Raw genomic sequence first — 6,295 nt, forward strand, 5'->3', positions numbered from 1 at the left:
TGTGTTGCTGTAATGAATAGAGATACAAAAAAATGGAGGGATATCTTGCATAGGTTGCTTGATGTCTCATTGTTTCTTGCTAAGCAAAATCAAGTGTTTCGTGGCCATAAGGAAGATGCATCTTCTTTGAATAAAGAAAACTTTCTTGAGATGGTTAAGATGCTTTTTAAATGCGACCCTTTGTTGTAAGGACGCTTAATGATATTAAAGCAAAGTACATCTGAGTATGTCGAAGATCTTCATTTATGTTTTGCTTAAAGTATTGAAGATATATTGTTCATTCTGTTTTCCTTTTTAACTTTTTACTTATTTTACAAGCATCACTGTATGCGGTTATAAATGGTACATGGTGCGGGAGTACTTTTTGTAATTAATTAAATTTTTTAATTAAATTGTTGAATTAAACATATACTTTAAGCTTATCTGACTTTTTTCTTTTACATAATGTTAATTTTAACCGTTTTTAAGGGGTGGCACCATCGATGTCCGCCCCGGGTGTCACCCTTGCTAGCTACGCCACTGCTTACGAATGAGTATTTACCAGTTATCTAATACATTTATACATTAATAATTATTGTTAATGAACTTTTCGGTCAATTTTGCGCTTTACTTCGAATCAGTGTTGTTTTAGTTAACGGAAACAGAAATATCCGTAAACTGAAATAAATCAAATCCGTTAACGATAACAGTAATTGAAACGGAAATACATGCTAAAACGGTAATAAAACGGAAACGGAAATAGTGGTAACGGAAACGGATCGTTAACGGAAATACTTCAGAACATTAATAGAATTGTAAATAACGGAAATATATTCATTTAATATCAAGTTAAATCTTAACTTTCTAAAAAGCACCTACACTTAAAATATTCATACTTTCTCAATAACTAAATTTTGTCACTTAGCGCTTTTTTTTTTTTTAGTCCATTGAAAAATTATTATTCAATAATATTCACTATTTTGTGGTTTCGTTGTCTAGTAGCCTACGTTATCATTTTCTATGCGTATAATCATTGTGTAATCTTTAAAAAGTTTTTATTCGTACCTCAAGTAAACGTTTAATTCTATAATAACCACAAATGATTTATATTGGTTTGACTTCGATCAGAAGCAAATATATTCTACAAAGAAAAATTAGATGGTTTCCAAATTTCGAGCAGAAAACCAATTAATATTAATAATTATTAATAACATTATAATTAATAAATTACAATATGGCATCAAGCCAGAGAATATATGCAGCTGGTCGAAAGCAGGAATCTGCTGTATGGGATTATTTTAAGCAAGATATTGTTTCTAACACTTCCGAATGCAAAGTTGTGACAGAAGGTGGAACTGTATGCGGTCATATTTTTTCCGGTAGAAATTCAACGAATGCGAAAGTTCATTTGAAATCTTACCACAAATCGGAGTATGCCGAGTTTCTAAAGAAAGAAGTTTCGTTGTCTACTCACACTGAGTCGAAAAACAAGAGGCCGATTGCAAGTACGTCCGGAGGGAATGCTGCCCATGAAGCCAGTACTACATCAAATTTGAAAAATTATTTGCGTGAACCGAAGACTTGGAGTGCTGAATCGACTGAGGCTAAGAATAGGGATGATGCCCTGGTCAGAATGGTGATTGATTGTGGATTACCTATGAGCATTGTTGAAAAAGAGTCATTCAAGCAACTCTGTAAAGCACTGGATGACAAATATACGGTTCCTGCCAGAAAAAAACATGCTGTTCCAAACAAAATTCAATAACTGTGTAGAAAATGTGAAGGAAGCTGTGACAAATTGTCGTCAGGTGACAATTGGAATGGATATTTGGACCAAAAGAGCTACACTGCTTCCTATCTTGGTATAACGGTATGTTTATAATATCCAAAATTGCATAAAACGATGCACGTCCTATTGAATTTGTTCACAGTCGATCATCCTCATACTGGTGAAATGATTTCAAATAAACTTGAAGAATGCCTTCGCACTTGGAATATTGAAAGAAAAAAAATTATGTTGATTGTTACTGATAATGGTAGTAACATGAAGAAAGCAATCAAAACACTCAATGAAGATATTTTGTTGGAACGAGTAGATGATGAAGACGATGTTTCAGGTTCAGATGTTGGAGATGGCGAGCTGAGATGATTTTGAAAACATGGACATTAACTTTAAAAGAAATATTTCGTTGAAACGGCTACCATGTGCTGTTCATACTCTACAACTCGTTGTGAGGTCACTCGACAAATGCACGAAATATAAAGAAATGGTCGACAAAGCAAAAATTGTTATTCGAGCAATCAGGAAATCTTCAGTTGCTACACAGAAACTCATTCAACGTTGTGGACTAATGATCATCTTAGATTGTCCCACGCGCTGGAGCTCAACATACACTATGCTTGAGCGATTTTTGGACTTGCAAGCATCAATTAAAGAAGTGACTGAAGAAACGAAATACGATTGCCTGTATCCTAGAGAGTGGATACAATTACAAAACATCAAACAGATTTTGGAACCATTCAAAATTCACACGGACACTCTTCAAACAGACACATCTTTTCTTTGCAATGTATTGCCATGCATTTTTGATTTGATGTGTCACCTCGAAAATCCGGAATTGAATTAATCGATTACAAAAATTTTATATTCAGAAATAAAAAGCCGTTTTGATATGTTTATTATGCCGTCGAACCAATTATTTGATCCAATACCTGCTGCATGTTGTCTCATGTCACCAGACGTCGCAAAGCTGACACTGTTGACTCAAGAAACTGAAGAACTGCTAGAAGCTGCCAAAATATTCATCTTGTCATCAATTCATTCTTCCATTGAAGCACAAGAGGTGATTTATTTTTGTTTGCTATCAACATTACTAGTACTTGACATCTAATGATTTTTCTCCTTTTAGTGCGAAAAATGTCTTACCAAATCGAGGATGTTGTTAATGATTACCTAATTTGTAAATACGGTCCTCACTAAGGCTCACTGTTCATGATTAATGAGCTTATCAAAGTTAAAGTTTCATTTGAGCTTAACTTGAGCCACTGACATGTTTACAACCTATGTCATTTGCCCATTACATCATTTAGGCCATATCCAACTCCACGCTGCACCAAAATTATATGAGGTGATAATAAATATAAATTGATGAATGATTTCAACGGAGCAACGTTTATCGGGTTTATTTTTGCTATGTACCTACATATTTTCATTTAAACTATTTTAAAAGATTTTATTGAGGCTTTTGAATCCAAATTGCGTTCCCTAATTCAAACTTATCCTTATTAACTATCTCTTGTCTTACGTTTATCAGATTTTACTTGGTATGTTTCAATGAAGTAGTCATTATTATGGTTATGATTATTATTATGATTATGTTTCGATGAAGTAGTCATTATTATGATTATTATTATTATTATTATGATTATGTTTCAATGAAGTAGTCATTATTATGATTATAATTATTACTATGATTATGTTTCAATGAAGTAGTCATTATTATGATTATAATTATTACTATGATTATGTTTCAATGAAGTAGTCATTATTAGGATTATTATTATTATGATTATGTTTCAATGAAGTAGTCATTATTATGATTATAATTATTACTATGATTATGTTTCAATGAAGTAGTCATTATTATGATTATAATTATTACTATGATTATGTTTCAATGAAGTAGTCATTATTAGGATTATTATTATTATTATTATGATTATGTTTCAATGAAGTAGTCATTATTAGGATTATTATAATTATTATGATTATGTTTCAATGAAGTAGTAATTATTATGATTATTATTATTATGATTATGTTTCAATGAGGTAGTCATTATTATGACAATTATTTTAAATCAAATCATATCGAATTGTTATCATTTCTGTCCTGGGAATGACGCTAAACTCATCCATTGTGTCTTGGGTATGACGTTAAACTCCGACGTTGTTCAGGGCATGGCGGTTAAACTGCGGCCATGCTTGCATTTTCGGGCATGTGGGTGAGGCTGTGTTAGGTGGAAAGCCCCCTGCAGGAACGGGTGAGGTTGGTTTGTTGAGCTGACATGGTCACATGGCTCGCACTTTTGAGTTTGTATTAAATTTTGTAAGGTACGTCACGGCGACAATGTCACAAAACCAGATTTTTATTATTATAATTATTATTTCATTATTATTCTTAGTATTTTAAATTATACTTAGTATTTTATCTTGTATTAGTGAAACTCGTCTGGGTTAGTGTGTAATGTGTAGTTACATTTAATGTAGTGTTCAAGGCTGTGCCAGGTGGAGAGATGTTGGCATGAATCTGGACTGTTCATTGAGTTGACTCGAATTGCACCTTCGAATGTGTGTTACGACAGTGTAGGGTGTGTTCAAATACCAGGTTATTATTATTGTTATTACTCAAGTGAATATATATGATATTTTATAGGGAAGAGTGGCAAGTATCAGATCAAGAGAAAATCCTGGTTCTAGCACGTCCGAAAATGTCAGCGAATCTTCGAATTCAGCCATCAGTTTGTACGAACCACGACCGTATGATTCTGTAAGTGGCGGAGAGTTGTCAAATGCTTCGATTGCAGTCGCACCACCGGCTAAAAAGTTCAAATATTTATCTCGGTAAATAGAGAAAAACCGAGTCGCACCAACGCAAGCACCCCGGTCTTCAGCCATTGATGAACTCCAGAAATACATCAATAAATTCAGCTCGATGCCGACATCTCAACAGATTCAATGTTGTTCGTGCGTGATAACTTGAACGAATTTCCTCTGCTGACACCTTTGGCTCTTGATTTGATTTCAATTCCTGCGCCGAGGCCTACGCTGAAAGGATTTTCAGCATCTGTGGTCTTCTTACTGCAGGGAAAAACAATCGCACAGCAAAAAATTTGGAACGACGAGTGTTCGTTCCAAATTTTTTGCTGTGCGATTGTTTTTCCATGCAGTAAGAAGACCACCGATGGACATCATATCCATGTTCGTTGAAAGCGAACATGAATATGATGTCCGGTCATTCTCGTTTGAAACATGTCAATGATGTCATCTTAATCGATAAAACTTTTTAATACTTAAATTTTGTTTGGTGTCATAAGGAATTGTTATCGTTGCCAACAATTGCCCATTATACTCTTCTCGTAGCACAGTAGTGACATTACATGTACCATAGTACTATATTATAAAGTATTTTATTTTGTATAGTATTTTTGTTTGATGACGTTTCAGTCGTTTTAGTCTTTTAGATATTTTTCTCTTGATTGATAATTAGATAAACAATGTGGATTTGAGAAACGCATTTACAATTTTAAAATCTTTTCAGTTTTCAATCTGTTGCATTAACTTTGAGATTTGTTTCTTTACTCCACATAAAATGAATACAAAAAATTCAATAACTGATATAAAATGGAAATACTTGTAAAACAAAATTGAAACTGAGATACTTGCTTAATTGAAATTGAAACAGAAATGCATTGCAAAACGATAATAGAAACAGAATTGAAATACATCGCCAATAACGGAATTGAAATTGAAACGGAAATATATCTATTAACCGAAACAACACTGCTTCGAATTCGTATTTAGCTGCCTTGACTTCATTTACTAATGAAAAATTCCCAGATAACTGTGACTATTAGTAAATTTTTGCGCTAAATGACTTTTATTTATTTTTTGAACAAAGAGTCGGTAATTTCTAAGGATTCGATTCGGTAGTTTCTAAAGATTCGATTCGACAGTTTCTAAGATCCCCCCCCTCCCCTCATTTTATTCTTAGAATCACCCTTGTAGCGACAGTAAATAAATTAATTTCGGCTTACGAAAAGTTGGCCGTTCAAGATAATTAAGTGCGAGTACGGCCGATAGTTATGAAAAACGCAATAACAAAAAAAAAACGAAAGTAGCCGAGCTTTTCGTAAGTTGGTCGCCAATTTTTATTTTCGATACACAGCCATACTTTACAATGTTCGATTTGATCTTTGAGACCTATTAGTAAGCTGAAATAATAAGATTACTTTATGCTTAATACCTTTTATTTGGCGTTTAATCGAATTGCAAGTTTTACCTCAAAACCTTATCCGTTTTTAATAATTAACAATCTTTAATTATTTATAGATCAATTTTATTTATCAATATTCTGCATTTAAAAAAGTTTTTTTAGATACAGTTAAAAAAGCAGTGCAGGTATTAGAAAAATAATTAATCATTTCTAAGTAGCTTCTTTATTTCTTATTAATTTTTCTGTCTTTTATTAAGAATTGTTTTGAAAAACAAATATTATGATGGACATTGATTTTTTGTTTTTCATGTATTTGTTTAAAC

The sequence above is a fragment of the Hydra vulgaris genome, chromosome 01 (assembly GCF_038396675.1).
Source record: "Hydra vulgaris chromosome 01, alternate assembly HydraT2T_AEP".
In the NCBI taxonomy this organism is placed as follows: Eukaryota; Metazoa; Cnidaria; class Hydrozoa; order Anthoathecata; family Hydridae; genus Hydra; species Hydra vulgaris.